This window comes from Manacus vitellinus, unplaced genomic scaffold (genome assembly GCF_001715985.3).
Source record: "Manacus vitellinus isolate BGI_N305 unplaced genomic scaffold, ASM171598v3 scaffold_50_pilon, whole genome shotgun sequence".
In the NCBI taxonomy this organism is placed as follows: Eukaryota; Metazoa; Chordata; class Aves; order Passeriformes; family Pipridae; genus Manacus; species Manacus vitellinus.
In genome coordinates this window covers 2786349-2804278 of record NW_021940612.1, presented here as the reverse complement: position 1 = coordinate 2804278, position 17930 = coordinate 2786349, and the positions used below count along the sequence as shown (strand labels likewise).

At 39.6% G+C, this 17930-nt stretch overlaps 1 protein-coding gene across 1 annotated transcript in view; it reads left to right on the top strand.

Annotated features, from left to right (window-relative positions):
- Positions 1-7527: 7527 nt before the first annotated feature.
- Positions 7528-17930, top strand: part of GNAQ (G protein subunit alpha q) — a 124201-nt gene continuing 113798 nt past the window's right edge. The window contains exon 1 of the mRNA XM_018080960.2: positions 7528-7546. The gene's annotated coding sequence lies outside the window, so the exon portion shown is untranslated. The remainder of the gene's footprint in view (positions 7547-17930) is intronic.

Here is a 17930-nt window from a genome sequence, read left to right as displayed (position 1 = left end):
AGCCCGAATATGTTTTAGTGCTTCCATACGAATATGCTATTTCCTGCAGCTTGTCTTCTGGATATGGAGAAGAGCGTCGGGATTATTTAACTGTGTGGGAGGGGTGTGGTGAACATCGATGCAGCACTCGCAGTAATAACATTTTGTCTCATTTTGGTCTGATTTTGGTTTATGTCAGTGCATGTTGTGACTTTAAGGATTTGCAAAGAAGATTGCAAAGTAGCTTGCTTAATATTATTATGGATGTTTAAGTATGATTAATGACATACACTTGATTCAGGAGAGGCAGTTCGTAGATTTGATTTGTTACTTAGGTCCAAATTGTGTCTTGTGTTTTCCTGATTTTTCTTGCAGTAGTGCTAGAGATTTCTCCCAGATTTTCAGAGATGTATGAAATTTACTAAACAAGACTAGTATATGTTCCCTAGAGAAAAGATTCAGAGATCCACTTCTGCAGTTGGGAATGCAGAGCTTGTGCTGCTTCACGAGGTCCTCCCACTGCTAAACAGTTGTGGCATTGCTTTGGACCAGATGGTACTTGGTGACTTGAGGGACAATAGAGGAGAAGCCAACCCATAAAAAGGGTTAGGGAAAACTGTTTTGTGTTTTGCATTCATCATCAACGCCAACTTCCAACAGGCTTGTGAAGGCATAAGCGTAAGAGGGGTGAACTTCGGCTGCTCGTACTTAATAGTGTATCTGTATACGTGGGTAGTAAAACTGGTACAGAAATTGTTACTGTGCACACATTTTTTGCCTTTTGTTTTGTCAGGCTCTGTCATATGTTAGACTGAAACTGCTTGTCCACGGTTGGATTTAACACTTAATGATTTAACACTTAATTGTCTTGTAAAACACAGTGTGGTGGTGAACCACTCTTGGAATCTTTGTATGGAGTAGGGATTCAGGATTCAATTTCTAAACAAATTTTAGGGAAACTTCTTTAATTAGTGTGGTTTTTTGCACATTAGCACTTTTTTTTTGAGTCACTTTCATTGCTTCCCCAGCCTAGGAAATTGCTCAGTTGTTAAGTTTGTGTTGTTTCTGTGGGTCATTCATATGGTTATAAGACAGACAAAACCATTTTAAAATGAAAAAGTATTCATTAAAAATGCTAAGGCTGGTAGCGTGAAAACCATCTGAAGCTGCTTAATGTCACTTTGGTTTTTTTATATTCAATAGACCTTTACTGTCCCATTACATCTCTTACACCCTTACTTTTAAAGGGAAAAATCACTAGTGTAAACATAAGCAAACACGTTTGCTTTGGTTTTTCTTTTTTTTTCCTTTTCATTTTTTTTTGTCAGAAGTGCGAACTTCCCAGTCTCAGTGTGTAAAGTATTGTGGGTCTGAAAAGTGGGTTAAGGGCTTTTAAATATTGGACTGAAGGATATTCTTTGGCTCATAAAAAGAGCACTAGCACAAATTAAGCTGAACCTTGTTAAGTGACTTTACGTGTTTTTCACACTTGTTGCAAGTGCAAAGTAAAAGATATTATTAACTCAAAGGGTTCTAAGGCACAAACAAGTGTATCTGTGCCAGGTTGTTTTCTTACACTTGTTTAAAAATTAGATGTGCACACGTAAAAATGTATATATGTAGCAAACATAAAAAAAAAAATTAACATTTTTGGATCAAGAGAAAAGGTTTTTTTCCTCCTTAGCTTGCGAAAGAGATAGTGCTTTCTTGGAAAATTAGTTTCCTCTTGATTGTTACTGTCTGACGCACACAATGTGCTCGATACACCATTTTTATCTGTTAATGATATCTTTTTACTTCTCATGGAATCACAGAGTTCAAAATCTGAAGTCATTTGCAGAAAACTTTTACTGTGTGCTGAGATTATTTTTAGGTATTCATTTAAAAATAAACATTCTATGTGATTAAACATTAAAATAGCACTTTTAGGTACTTTATTGTACATCATTGCTTGCTTTTTTTAAGAGATTAGAACAAGATAAAGTATATTTTTGCTGTTGTGATTCTGGAAAGCCAGAATCAATAAATATGCACTGAAGCATGTTACATGGTAGTAGTTCGGCTAACACAAGTTGGCTGTAGTATTTCAAGGCACTTTGGAACACATTCAGTCTTCCACCGAATTTGGTTTTAATCTCTTGTATTTTCCAAACTCTTCTGGATTTCATTACCGCTGAACACTTTGCAAAACCTTGTGAATGTTCTCCAGAGCTTACAGTTGTTAATATCCATCCATTGTTTGCTGTTAGCTGTAAAAACATATTGTTTTTGTAATTATGGGGAAAAAAGAGGTGTTTTAATGTTTTGTATTAGCATATGTGAATGTATGCTTCATGCTGGTACTTTAGGCATATATATATGTATATGTGCATATTTATTTTTAAGTAGGAAAAGCTATATGCTGTAGGAAAAGCTATATGCTGTATTTCTATGTATATAATTTTTCCTTGTCATCCATGGAACTTTTGCATGGTCTCAGAAAGCAGCATTTAAGCCTGCATGACAGATTTTTGCCATAAACCATCAATCTGAGACATCCTTTGCCTGTAGACTCTATATATTAATATTATACGCTATTTTCTCAGTAGGAAATGCCTTGTGTATCTAAGAAAATAATCTGCCAGTATTGTGCTAGCTATGCCTACATAACTGCAAACCCTGGCCAAATGAAGCACTGGAGGTGTGTTTGACAGTGCTGTTTTGCAGCATTTTGGTTGGTGTGTGTCATAGGCAAAGCATGTTTTTTAAGGGAGAGGTGTTTCTTATGTTGAAGATAGTAGATATGTCAGTGAAGAGACTTGCGTGATGTGAGTGTCCTTCTATTCTGTGTTAGCAAAGGAAATAGGTGGACAATAAACCATTTGAATTGGCATGAGCAGCAGTCTTATGTGAAAAGATGCTTTTGAACCTAAGGTGAAACAAGCAAGCTTCCTTATTTTTCCTGTAGTGTGTATTTGTATCAGTCTGCCCTATTTAGGTAATTGACACAGTATATATTTACAACTGTTAAATGAACAAATAGTTAACCTACATCATTAGGTGTTGTAACTAGATTATGAAATATCTCTTGTTTAGCAGAAGCTGTTTCTGAGGAAATGTAATTTCAATTTGGATGTAAAACACCTTGATATATTCTTATATAGACATATATGTCCATATATAAAAATATCTTTTTTTTTCCTGTTAGGAAAGCACAAATCATCAGTTGGATATCTGTGTGATAATGTAAAGAACATGTATTTAGAAAATAATTAGGAATATATTTATTTTTAGTGCATCACAAGTGGATATTTTGTTTGCAGCCATTGAAAAGGGTTTGTTGCTTTTTTTATTTTTTTTGCTGCTTGAGAAGTAATCTGCACCCACTGAAGTTAGTAGGAACTACCTGAGGGTCTGAAGAGTCAAAGAATTCAGACTGATTTAATTTTATTTAAATATCAAAGAGCCAGGTGACCCCAAGTTTGTGTGTTACACTGACAAATACAATAATAAGTGTAGGATGAAAAAATACATATTGAGCAGAAAAACCCTTTGAGAATGGGCATTTGACTGTGTACTGCAAGTTAGGAAATAATAATTCTGCTCCTTTAGTTGCTTCAAATTGTTTTTTCTGGTATATAGTGGTATATATACAGCAATTGCATAGGGAAGAGCACTTCCTTGCAATCTCTGCAAAATTAATCCTGGGGAGGTGTGAAATAAAGTAAGGTAAATATGTGATTAATGGTGATCAGCTTTATGGCAGTAATAGAATGCTATAGACACTGAGCATTTTCTCCTTACCCAGCTGAATGATGTAAGACTCAGGAAAAATCTGTTTCTTGTGCTTGAATGCTACTGTGTATGAACAGCTGTTAGTGAAAAAGTATCAAAATTGTTCAGCATTCATGTTTTATTTACTGTAATTACCAAACCGGGCAAGAACGAAGAGCAGGGAAGCAGTAGAAAACAAGGGAAGAATTAGCATGTAGGAGACACTAGGAAGGCCTATACGTGGTGTTAGCTGTAAAGAAGGAAGCATGCGGCAGGCTTTGAATATTACTAACTCTATGCAAAGAAATTAGATTTATTAACACTGGATGGCAGAAGTCTAAGATGTACCGTAATTTGAGAAGTTAAACTTTTTCAAAGTTACTGGAGGAGTTCCAGGAACAGCACAAACGTTTTTTCAGGCTAAACTAAAGTTTAAATCTTGAATATTCTGAAAGCACATTGTTTCCTCAGTAAGTAAAGCTGATCCAGAGACTAAACTGAAGGGTACTTGTCTACAAATTTTTGTCCTTTGTAGGTTTTCAAAGGACAAATGGCATGGAATAGTCAAACTACTTAATTTGCACACTATGCTTAGTGTTTAGCAGTACTGTAGAGTTTTATCCCAGTACCCAAAGCAGATGCTGTTGCCAACAGGAAAGTGCTGTTGGTTTCATTTTGCATTTGAGAAAGTGGTGTGGCTATTCCAGAAACAAAAATAAAACCCACCAGGAAGATTCCTTCTTTGTTCATCCATTAAGGCAGAATCATCTGGAAAACTGCTGGTATGAACTGTATGGTTTAGGTGAGCCGCACTCTGGTGGTTCAGCTCACCTTTCTGTGATAAACAGGTGGTGTGCAATATGTGCATTGCTTGAATAAAGGAACAGAACATCGGGAAGTTTATGAAAGCGAAAACACCTTGTGATTCAATAATTTGAAAAGATAGAGGCTGTGTCACTATTGCTTCAGCACAGCTGAGCTGTGTGTTGACACCTTCATCTGTGAGCTCTGCTGTTTGTAATTTAGATTGACCTGCTTTTTGTATGGAAGATGCATCTATTAGGAATGAATGAGACCAGACAGTTTTGGCTAGTGCCTGAGTCTGGGCCTGTTTTTGTCTCAGAGCAGATATGTGGATAAAATGTTTGCCCAAGGTCCTGTCCTCACTGATTATCTATGTCTTTTGTTTTCTATCTAGGAGAATGTCATGGTGGTCCTTCTTGAAGTATTTAGCGACTCAGTCCCAGCTGTCAAAAGTCTGTTGAAGGAGGATTTGTTTTTCCCAAGGGAAACTGTGGAAAGGGCAGTTAAATTTTGAAATACGTTATATTCCCCCACCCATACCTGGTCTTCTCTTCTCTGAGGAGATGAGTGCAGTAAGATCCTTAACTCCTTTGATGTTTACTGTACAATACACCTCTAATCTTAGTATTGCCAAATGTGGATCAGAAGGGTGTTTTCCCAGATGGGGTTAGCCACTTTCAAGTTAGATCCAGGATGGAAGCTCAGGTTTTTGTTCTGTAGGAACTTGGTGTATCTGGATGTGATAGAAACTCAACCTGCTAGAGATTCTTTCAGTAAATGGGAATCAAGTTAAAAATTACTAGTTTAGTTACGATACAGGCACAAAATACCATTCTTGATCATGGTTTTACAGACTGAGGTACTATGTAGAGAATATGTCTTAGGTACATTTTTAAATTCTTCATTAGGGAGAAAATATTTTAGATTTAATAGTATTGGTTCTTGCAGCACAGACTATACATTACTGCTTAGTCTTGCTAATGTGTCTGTCACGGTATGTGAGCTATATGCTCATTGGCCACTATCATACTGCTTCTTGGTTGTTGGCTAGTTCATTCCTCCACCAGCTGCAAACTCAAAAGGAACAAGATAATCTTTGTCAGGAATCTTTGTACTGAATGAGAACATTTCTGTGAATTAAAGAAAGTTGCTTTTATCTCCTTGTTCTGTAAACCCACCACAGGAGTTTTTAAATCTTAAAGTCTTCAATGTTAATGGTAATTATCTTGCTTGTATTAGAGAATATTGAAAAAGAATTCTGAAAGCTATTCCAGCCCACATTTCAGGGTGAATAGAGTCATCCAGAAAGCCAGATGGAAGGCTTCTGTAGCATCAACTGCTTACTTAGAAGGTCTGAAAGACTCAAATGCATAGAAGTCGGAAAAGATGCTGTCAGTCTTTGATTTTTGGGAATTGATCATGCTTGGAAAACTGAGGATCAAGTATGGAATATGTATTTTGCTGATACTGAGTTTACAAAGCACTGTGTCAGTTGGTCTCATAGACCAGAACAGTAAAAACAATGGAAATTAAATGCAGAAAAATAAAGGCATCGTTCATGTATCTTGCATAGATTCTTCTATAGACATCCAGGTACTTGCAGCATCTGATGTTTGCCTTTTTGGAGTCTGCTGTCTAGATGGTGTTGAAATGAAACATTTCTGTTGGTAGTGAAAACCTTTCAAAGATGACTTGCAAAAAGGAACAATAGAAACAAATAAAAACTGCAAACAACCCCAAAATACTCCTTTCTAAAGTTTGCTTTAACTCACTTGATCTTTTAGGAGAGAAAATAATGATACTTACAGTACTTCTCACTTGTATTTCTTTTTATTTGTTTGTTTTTAAAAAGGAAATAATAGTAGCCTGGAAACAGAATCAGAGTGTGGTTTTGCTGGGGAAAAAAGCCCAAAGAATAAAACACATGTTCTTACACCAATATTTGCGTAGCTCTGTTAAAGTCTCATTTGCTTCTTTTAATTTCTTGTTTGTGTGTTAATGGAACATGATGCTTTGTCACTGTTTTTGAAAATACTTCATGTCAGTTTAGTCTCTCCTGTCCTGAGACTGCCATTTTTTATTAGAGGTTTTTATGATGTATGCACCTGGTCATCATTAACGATGACGGGATTGGTAGCTTATCTCAAAGTGCAGGCCACCAAGCAGCTGTCTGACTGACTTTCGAAGACTGCTGACCTTACCCATTACTGAAAGAGAGACTTAGAGATCCAAGTCTGTTTATTTCATTACCATTCTCCTAATCCATCCAAACTCCTTTTAAGTGAATTTTTTGGAGGGGTTTCATCTGGGAAGTTACAGGCGTTGCACATCACGGTGAAGGGATTTAGTGTAAATTCCCCATGACAAACACTTGAGAAACTTTTTTCAGTCTCCCAAGACGGGGAAACCTCTTTCGCAGTGCTAAAACTCAAGCCAAAACTCAGTCTGTAACTTAGCTTTAGTCTTTTAAGAGTATCTGTTCCACGATCTAAAGATCCGTTAAAACGTATGAAAGACAGGGATATGACTATAGAGTCAGCCAACAGGCTTCACAAAGGACTAACTGTGCCCAACTAATCTTATGGCCTTCTATGATGGAGTAACTGTATTGGTGGACAAAGGAGAGCTAGAGATGTCATCTCTCTAGGCCTCTGTAAGGCCTTTGATATGGTGTCCCCCACATCATTCTTACTGTTAAAGTAAGAAAAACAAAAACAAGTTCGTTTCACTTGTCACAAGATGGACTCTTTAATGAATAAAGAACTGGCTTGGTGGCTGCATCCAAAGAGTTATGGTCAGTGGCTTAACGTCCAAGTGGAAACAATAATCAGTGGTGTCCCTCAAGGAATCGTGCTGTTTAATATCTTCATTATGACATAGGCAGTGGGATTGAGTTGTACCCTCAACAGATTTCCAGGTGCCACCAAGCTCAGAGGTGCAGTTGGTACACTTGAGGGAAGGAAAGTGGGCCCATAGGAACCTCACAAGGTTCAACAAGGGCAAGTGCAAGGTCCTGGGTGCATTGCCACTGGGTTGAGGCAACCCCTGACATCAGTACAGAGTGGGGGATGAATGGATTGAGAGTACCCCTGTGCAGAAGGACTTGGGGGTACTGGTGAATGAAAAATTGGACATGAGTGGGCAGTGTGCACTTGCAGCCCAGAAAACTGGGGTATCCTGTACTGCATCAGAAGTCTGGCTGTTAGGTCAAGGGAATTGATTCTTCTCTGGTGAGACCCTACCTAGAGTCCTGTGTGTAGCTCTGGAGTCCTCAGCACAAGAACAATATGGACCTTTTAGAGTGAGTTCAGAGGAGGACCATAAAAATGGTCAGAGAGTGAAGCACCTCTCCTATGAAGAGAGGCTGAGATAGCGTGGGTTGTTCAGCCTGGGGAAGAGAAGGTGCTGGGGAGACCTTGCAGCAGCCTTTCAATCTACAAAAAGAGTGTATAAGAAAGATGGAGAAAGACCTTTTGCCAGGGTCTGTAAGTGACAGGACAAGGGAGAACAGCTTTAAACGGGAGGAGGGTAGGTTTAGATTAGATATTAGGAAAAACTTCTTTGCCGTGAGGGTGATGAGGCACTGGAACAGGATGCCCAGAGAAGCTGTGGATGCCCCATCCCTGGAAATAGCATGAGATTTTTTGTACTGTGTTCCATTTCCTCTTGGTCTCTCTTTATCTTATCATTGAAATGGTAAATAAATTAAAGGAGATTATAAATATTTACTCTGATCAATGAAAAGATGGATTTCATTTAAGTGAATGTCCTGGTTTAGCACCTGATTTCATAGAAAGGCAGAACAGACAATTTAGGAGTAAATTTGCATTCATCTAAATGTAAAATTGAGTATTATCAACAAACTGAACAAAGATTCACTGTAATTACTGATTTTCAGTAAATTGACTGGCAGCATGTTTCACGGAATCACAGACTGGTTTGGGTGGGAAAGGATCTTAAAGATCATGTCATTCCAACCCACTAACATGGACAGGTACACCTTTCACTAGAGAGCAGGTTGCTCAAAGCTCCATCCAGCCTGGCCTTGAATGCTTCCAGAGATGAAGCATCCACAGCTTCTCTGGGCAACCAGTTCCAGTGTCTCACTACTCTCACAGTTAGCATCAGTAATATTTGACTTCTAAAGATGGCTTGTCTTGTAGTCCTTTAAGCTTGACTTTTAATAATGTTGGTGTTGATAGGAGTCTGGAAACATTGTCTGTCTAGAACAGTTTTTGTTCTCTTGGGGTTTCTTTACTTAATCCCATTAATTCTTGCCACTTACCTGTAAGACAAGAAAATAGTAAATTTAGATTCACTGTGGTTTTGTTCTGTGTTTGGCTGCCCAACAGAATAATACACTACTATTAATTATTAAATCTAGTTAGGGTTAAGAACTAGATTCACGGCAATCTCTAAAGATTTTAGCCTTTGAACCAAAATCAGATAAACAGTGTGAACAGATTTTGCTAATAGCTTAATTGTGGCTGTATTCTCTATGACAAATGCAAACCTCTGAGGCTGAACAGTGCCTCATATGTATGCCTCTAAGTTGTTTTCTTGGAGAAATTTATAACACAACCATTGTCTGGGTAGTGACATTCTTGTGCCTGTATTTTTTTTTGCTAAATTTACCACCATGTTATATTAGTGCAGTTTTCATTAGGTTATTCTCAGAAACTGCTTTGTCTGATGTTTTGATTTACAGATTTTTTTGGTCTACAGTTTCAGGTAGTAAAGTGAGAAGCATAGTATTTAAATATTTAGATTGTATCTTTTGTCTGTGGAGTTTCCAATAAATAATATAAAACTAGTAAAGCAGGAAGCTTTTGTTGTCAAAAAAGATGAAATATGGTGGGATTTTTTATATGGTAATTAGCAAAATTACTCCAACAGGGGGACGCAGAAAGAATCGTGTCTTGCAGGATATGCCACCTAAGGAGTCTTTCTGCTGAGCCTTTTTGCAGTCGGATATGTCTATCTCGTATTGGCCTTGTTAGCCACCAGCGTGCCTGGAACAAATGTGGATAGAGCCTTTCCCAAATCTTGATTCATGAAGCCTAGCCATGATGGGCAAAATTACTTTATATGACTTATCAAACCATTAGGACACATTCTTTTGTTAGAACAGCTTAAAAAAGGGGAAAAAACCTGTCATGACTACTTTGTAATGCCTTTGCTTTTTATTTTAGTTGTTTTTATCTCCAATAATGATGCTATTTTCTGGAATACTCTGTAGCTGGAGTTCTGTGTCTGTTTGTTTTGTCGTGTTTACATGATACCAAGCTACTTCTGCATAGTGAAGTACACAGTTTTCTAATACCTTCCCATTTCTGTGCAGCTTTTTTTTAATGTGCACAGAGAGTCAGAACTCTGGGGAAGTAGTCAAAACAGAGCCATGAGCAAGACATATCTTTATTTCATGATTGAATATATCTGTCTTATTTAAAACAATATTTCAGCCTACCAATCTAGACTGTAGTTCAGGTATAGTGATATTAATTGTATATATCACTGTGCTCAATAGCTCTCAGGCTTGTTTGTGTCTTTTGGAGGGTTTCTCTTTGTGGGGTTGTTTTTTTGCTTTGGGGTTTTATTTTGGTTTGGTTTGGGGTTTTTTTGGTGTCATTTTTGAACAGGTAGTGTGGGTTTTTTGAACCAAAGTACATGGTTATTGCACAAAATGCCAGCAACCTGTCTGATAACCTGTTTGTTTTATTTATTGTGGAATTTGTTTTCTGATATTAGATGAAGCATAAGAGATAAAGTAATTGTACTACTCACGTTTTAAGTTCATCATCTTCATGAACATTACATTTTCTTATCAGCTTTGAGAACAGAAAGAAAAGACTCCAGTATCCTGTTTCTGGCTCAGTCTGAGTGGTTCTGCAGTTCAGTTCTAACTCTGTAACTGTAGAGTAGTTTTCTGATCCTTTAATCACTTTCGTTGCTGTTTTTTGACTCCTTTCCAACTCAGTGTCATTACTGAAGTACATACAGATCATGAGAACTGAGCACTGATGTGTGTATACTTTTTAGTACAAGTACAGGAGTACTGCTAGTTGAAATACCATTGTTAAGGTGTGTTCAAGGAATGCAACAACCTACTGAACCATGACATTAAAGTATTCATGTTCAGATGGCTGACTGCTGTAACTTAAATGCTCTTCTAAATAATTGCTTTTTAAGGCGGGTTCATTAATTGTTTGACAAGCTAATATTTAACAGTATTTATTCTGAGCACAATAACTGCCTGTTTCTGTTTTATAAGTTATTCTAATATACTTTTCAGCATCATATCTTCTTCATTATTTACGAGTTAACAGCTTTTGTGTTACCTACAAGTACTGCCAGTAATAATGTTATGGTTTTATTCTGTCTAGTGGGTGAATATTTTTAAGTTTCTTACCCCAGTCTTAGTATTGTTGGGATCCTGTTTAGAAGACAGCTGCCTGTAGAGGACTTCTACTTAGGTAGTTTACTACTTAATTGTTTAAACAACTGTTTCTTGGTGCATGCTGTGTTGGTTTGTTGTATGATCAGTTGCTTAGCAGATGCCTAGTTCCTCAAAACCACTGACTTTGTGCAGCAAACCATCTGAATGCAAAAACTGCGTAGGTCTTGGTATGCAATCTCTTCCCCTCAGCTCTTTTCCACCCTTTGGGATTTTTTGGGTGATATTTCAAGAGTCAGTATGACTTCCTAACACATACGTTCCTTCTAAACATTTGGTAAGGTGTGTCTGGACCCTCATGAGTGAAAGTGTTTTAACTTTAGTAAATCTTGTGTAATGTTTGTCTTCAGTGAGTGCTCTTTCATTGTCACTGCAGATGTGGTTTGTGCTTTCCTAACAACGAAACAGAAATATTTGCAAATTTTATATATTTTTAATTTTTTTAATAAATATGAAGTGTTCTATCGCAGCAATTCATTGAGGGACCACTGTGGTTTTAAGTGGTCTTGGCATTACAAAAAAAAAGGAAGGGAGGTCTTATGTGGAGCCTCACTGTTCATAATTTGACTCTATTAAAAATGCACCAGATTTCCCAAGTTTTTGTCTTACCTATTTCAGTTTTCTCCTTTTACCTCCCCTTCTATTCAGGCTAGTTTTACTATTTTTCACTTTTCTTTTTTTTTTTTGTTTTGTATAATTGTTGCTGTCTAGGCTACTTTATAAAATGTTTTGAAATTACTTTCAGTTGTTCCTATTTTAAATCTAAATCCAGTTATTTACACTTCTAATTCTGTCAGCTTTTGCTAAAATAGCTCTCATGAACACAACATACTTATAACATACCTCTACTACTTCTGTTGAACTTCTTTTGTTTACACATAACAAATGGTGTACAGTCGTAATCATATGCTCCTGCAGTTACTTTTGACTGTGTTTCTGACACATGCCATTTTTCTTAAGAGATATTTCTGTGTGGTGCCTTTCTTGTTTAGAAATCAAAATTTTTAAACTTTAGGAGACCTTTAGGATGAGTTACATGGCCCTGGGAAATGATACTTTTCCCTTTCCATGGAAGTGTTTGAGGAACCCCACTTACTCGTCAGTCCCATTAGCTGTGACTTTGTCATCTGCTACAGCAACAGCTTTTGTGTCAATTTTTCTCAACTAGAATTTAAACCAAAAATATGAAGATCACCAGCTACAAGCCAATTTTGAAGTATAAAGTAAAGCTAATCATTGAACTTTGATTTGTGTAAATGTTTTCTTCAGTTATAACTCCTTTTTCAAATCTATGTCTGTTTTATCAGCAGTTCTGTGGGTTTATCACCTAGGTGTCTAAAATGTTTGTACAAACAGTTCAATCTCTCCATTTAATTTGGTTATTCCTTTAATTTTAATCCTATTTCAATTTTTCTGTAAAATAAAGGCAGTCCCCTCCATGTCCTCTGCTTTACTTACAACAGTGCAAGGAGACTCTGACCTCTGCCAGCCTGCCTTTCAGAATGCTTTTCCTCCTTTTCTAACAATGAAAGTTGTACAAATTCTGTAATTCCATCTTCTGCAGAAATCCAGTGACTAATCCCCAGCATAGAACACTGTCATGTATTCTTTGCCTGTCTGCAAGTTCACCTCCAGGTTGTTCTGTTTTCTTCTGGTTAGGAACAGAAATTTTGTTGGAACTGGGTGTCAGAATGATAAATGTGGGGTGTTTAGGTATTTATAATTCACAAGATTTAGAGTAATTAGTCTCATGGAGTCTACCTGCGACACATGTACTATTTATTGTTGTTATTTCTATTAAATACAGTTGAGCAAGCCCCTTGAGCTATTCACAGGAACTTGGTTGCATCCAAATAGAGTGCACTCTAATGGCATAACTATCCCAGCTGTCTGCGCCTACACCTCAGGGTACCTGCAGGCTTCTCCAGTGTACTGCATGCACTATGGTCATGGCTCATCCACCTTCGGAGTGCTGTATGACTGTACAGACTATATGCCAGTGCTTTTGTGTAAGGGTTGGTGCTTGGAGAGTGCTGGCAGCAGCTGCTTAGCTTTTCTATGAATTACGAAAACAGCTTCAGGTTGTGCCTTGAGACACACTGTCTCTAGAGGCCTGCTGTAAGGAGTTCTGCATCTTCTGCAGAGGGATTGGATCTGTCCTTAAAAGCTGAGTGCTCCTTGTTATGAAGGACAAAGTGGATGTTCCAGGACTTCACTGTGGTTTGGAAAAGTCTGGGATGCTTACAGGGTACTATCTCCCACTTACCATTATCTAGCTATCAGACTTTCATGGACAAGCTTAATCTTACAAAAATCAGGATTTGAGACCCATGAAACTGCTGCTTGCCTGTTGGACTGTGTTTTCTTGTTTAACTATGGAGATCAGCAAGTTTTTATGTGATTTTCAGATGTGCTCTAACACAGTTTACTGAAGCACAACCAGGACTTGACTCTACTGACATAGATGCAGCCTAAACTCTGGTAAAAAAGTTTCTTCGTCTACTAGAGCATTTAGCCCTCTTCATTCTGCCTGGTGGGCAGTGAGTTTGAGGTTAGATTCCCCAGTACAAGAGAGGGAGGCATGGAGTTTCTGGAGGGATTCCAGCGAAAGGTGCCTAAGGTGATGAAGAGACTTCAGTAACTCTACTGAAAGGAAAGGCTGAGAGAACTGGGACTGTTCAGCCTGGAAAAGACTCAGGGAGGGATCTTACCAATTTATATAAATACCCAAAAGGAAGGTGCAAAGAGGACAGAGCCAGGGCAAGAGGCAATGGGCAGAAGCTGAAACACAGCAGCTTCATTCTGAACATCAGGAAACACTTTTTCACTGTAAGGGTGACTGAGCACTGGCACAGGTTGCCCAGGGGGCAACCTATCTCTGTCCTTAAGAGATATTAAAAAACATGTGGACATGGTCCTGGGCAGCTTGTTGTAGGTAGGCCTGCTTGAGATCCCTTCCAACCTCACCCAGTTTGTGATCCTGTGAAATACAGTGATTGTGCTGCAGCATCGTATTGCAGATACAGATCAACTGAGTCACCACTTTACCCTGACCTGTAATCAATGTGGGGGAAATCCTATGGAATTCACGTTTCATTACTCTGAACTCACTTATCAGTGCTTATGGGTGTACAAAGAATCATTTTATAGGCAGTCCTAGGCCACTGTGACCAGGTACCGGGGGAGGGGGGGGGATATCAGTTAAAAACTTTGTTTCACAGTTCAGAGGTCTTCCAGCAGGCTTCTCTGGGAGTAGCCACCTTTGCTGCTTAAGTCTGTCTGGGAAGACAGCAGGGTAGTTTGCTACCCTGGGTTGTGGCCTGGCATAGGGCTGTCTTTCAGCTGATCCCTGAACATCTACAGGACTGAGACAGGCTGTGCCTTGAAGTAGTTGATTGTAGGCTGAGGGCCTGATTCAATGTCAGTGTTCCCAGTGATGTCACTTCCATTCTACATCGTTATGTAGGGCATTTGTGGTCCTACAGGTCTGACAAAAAACTGAGTAGACACAGCAGGATTGAAACCATCCAACTTGGATGCACACACTCTGGCAGTGTCTTAATACCATGTGTAGTGCATGATGCTGTGTGTGTAAGCCCAGATCGGTACCAAAGCATCCTGTGAAGTGGCACTTGGATGAGGTCACAAACTCAGTTGTTTTGCTTGTACTCAAAGATGCTGTCTAGTGTCAGAAACTCCTTTTGCACGAGACAAATTATTTCTAGATAAAAAAGTAACAAGGAAAAATAGTCTCTTCTCCTGCCCTCTCAATACTAGTTACTAACAGAAGTGTGCTGCAAAGTCAGGAGATTATTTGCAAAGATGAGGATTAATCCTCACTGTGTACATTCATGAAAGAAAGAGATGGAAAAGACTTGTGATCCTCTTCAAGGAATGGTGCACCAAACATGTTTCTTCTAAAACACATACCAATAACTTTAAAATAGCCAGTCTGTCCAGTTTAGTTGAAAAGATTGGGAGTAAGGAAGAAGGGCACATACTGCATTCTGTAGCTCTGCCACGCTCAGGCCAGGTACTGGAGTGGCAGAGCAGCCAACTCTTGATAGAACTTTACTGCCCAAGCTGACAGGACTTTACTCTGGAGTATGTAGATGCCTGCTAGAGGGCCTGGTGGCTTCTCTCAAAGAATTTGTGGGGGTGGTGTGGAGGAGGGACACAGGCTTGCATGTGGAGAGGCACCCACTTTCAAAGCAACAGATAGGTCTACTCCCACTGCTTTATAGTGTTCTTAAGGAACCCCCTTCCTAGCTGGTGTTTGAAGATAAGCCTGTACCCTACAACTGACGGATGTGATGCACCACGCCTCCAGTGTTCCATCTCCAGTACCTTAAAGCATCTGATGTCTTGATGTCCACTGATGACTGTGATGTTCAGGAGAGTGATGCATGAGGGAGGCTGCAAAGCATGCCTTAGCTCTGTCTTTGTTGGCTCTGCTACAGGGAAGGATGAAGATATTGGTATGGTCTTATGGTAAAACATCTCATGCAGTTCAGTTTGGGAGACATAGGACATTTGTCAGGCTGCACTGCAGTGGGTGGCCTAACCTTAGCCCATGAGTAGGTCTCTCTTTTAATATAAAAATGCTGCTCAGTGGTTCTGTGGAAACTAGGCAGTGACATCCTTGAGGAGGGCTGGACCTCAGAGAGCTATAGGTGAGATTGGCTCCTTGGTGTTATTTCTAAAAACGGACTCATTGGGTTTTTTCCATTTCTGTAATGCTGTGTAATGTTGGGGTTTTGGTAGGTTGGTTTTGGGTTTTTTAAGTAGTCTTCAGAGCCCTCAACCTATATAATTTCTTTGCATCTTAACCTGTAAAATCAAATGATGGCAAGTTGTTTCCTATGCTCTCCTGAGATTATTCCAGTAATGGCTATTAGTTGAGTCAGCTGTTTGGGGATATGCTGTTTTCTTTCCTTTCTTTGTGAAAACCATTAAATGAAAGGAAGGCAAAAGGCATTTGAATGCTGGATTATCTTTTTACCTGTCCTTTCTTAATAGCTTGCTTTAAATGTACCGACGCCCTTGCTTTCTGCAAAGGTTTGTCTTTTGGTCTTACCTGTCCCCCTTCTGAATAAGGTATATTTAAAAAAAAAGAAAAGAAAAGGAGAACACAACCTCAAGAAACCAAATCAATTCTATAAAACAAAACAAACAAACCCCCTTTCATGTTTTTGAATAGAAATGGAGAAAACCTTAGAGCTTTTGGCGTTCACTCTTCCTGCAGCAGACCATAGTGAACTTGCTTGTTTTCTGGTGTATCTCACTGTGATACGTAGAGACCTTCGTTCTGTTCCCTGCACTTCTCTTGCAGTTGTCTGAGAACAAATACCATGTCTGTGGTAGTCCTGTTGGCTCTGAAACCACATTGGCTTTCAGGTAGAATTCCTTCTGCTATAGCGGGTATTAGTCTGTTCAAGAGTATTCTTGCCAGGATTTTGCCAGTAATGGAGAGCAGAGTAATACTACAGTAATTGGAACAGTCTGATTTAATTCCCTCACCAAGGCTTTTGATATTGTGAGCAGAAAAGGTCTGTGGCAGATTTTTGGAATGCTTAGGTTGTCCCCCCAGGTTCCTTAAAATGATCATCTCACTTCAGGAGGATCAGTACGGCCAAGTCAGATATGACAATGCACTTTCTGAGCCCTTTCTAATAAAGAATGGTGTGAAACAAGGCTGCATTCTTGCACCAACCCTATTCACAGTCTTATTCAGCATGATGCTCCAAAGGGCCACGGCAGACCTCAGTGATCAGGACGGTATCTACATTCGATACCGTACTGATGGAAGCCTTTTCAACCTAAGGCGACTGAAGGCCCACACCAAGACCTTAAACCATCTTGTTTGGGAGCTGCTTTATGCTGATGACGCCGCCCTTGTTGCCCACACAGAAGCAGCTCTGCAGCGTTTAACATCCTGCTTTGCAGAGACTGCTGAGCTCTTCGGGCTGGAAGTCAGCTTAAAGAAGACAGAAGTTCTCTATCAACCAGCAGGAAGTCTTCCATCATCCCCATATCACCACTGGTGAATCAGAGCTCAAATCAGTCCAGCAGTTTAATTACCTAGGTAGCCTCATCTCCTTGGACGGTAAGATTGACGGAGAGATAGACAACAGGTTAGCAAAGGCATGTAGTGCCATCGGAAAGCTTCATAAAAGAGTTTGTCGAAATAAACACTTGAAGAAAAGTACAAAGATCAGTGTTTACAGAGCCATTGTGCTGTCTGTTCTCATTTATGGATCTGAATCATGGGTCATCTACTGCCACCACCTGCGTCTCCTAGAACGCTTCCGTCAACGCTGCCTCTGTACAATCCTAAACATCCACTGGTCAGATTATGTGACTGTCATAGTTTGAAATTGGCCCCCCTGAGAGGCTGGGGGGGCTCAGAGGTGATTTGGTGCCAGGACAGTGTTCCCTGGAGAGCCAATCACTGTCCATGTTGTTTGCTTCTGCTCAAAATCATATCTCACAGCACCGGAAGCTGTTGGCAGTTCTGTCTTGGTTGTTTTGCTGTTGGTGTCTGCTGGGTGTAGGTGGACAAGGCCAGGGGGTGGCTGGGCTCCCTCTCTTCCCCTCCAGGGGGGAAAGAGGGGAGCCCTGCGACCCCCCAACTCAGCCTTTGGCTAGAGTTAGTCAGCATTTGGAGTGTGTGCTGTGGAAGAAGAATTCACAGCACCTGAGGTAAGAGGAGAGAGGTAGGCTTTGCAGCCAAGCCCTCTTCCCCCTCCTTTTCTGCAGTGAAGCTGTAGAGGGGGGCTTTTCCTTTCCCTCCACTGTGAGTGGAGGAGGGGCTCACAGTTGGAGCTGAGCCAAGAGACTGGGCCGTGGAGGTAGGCCCGGCACTCGGGAGAGGAGTCCTGGGTGAAATTGGAGACGAGCCAAGAGCTCGAGAGTTGCCTGCCAAAGCTGACCGGGGGCA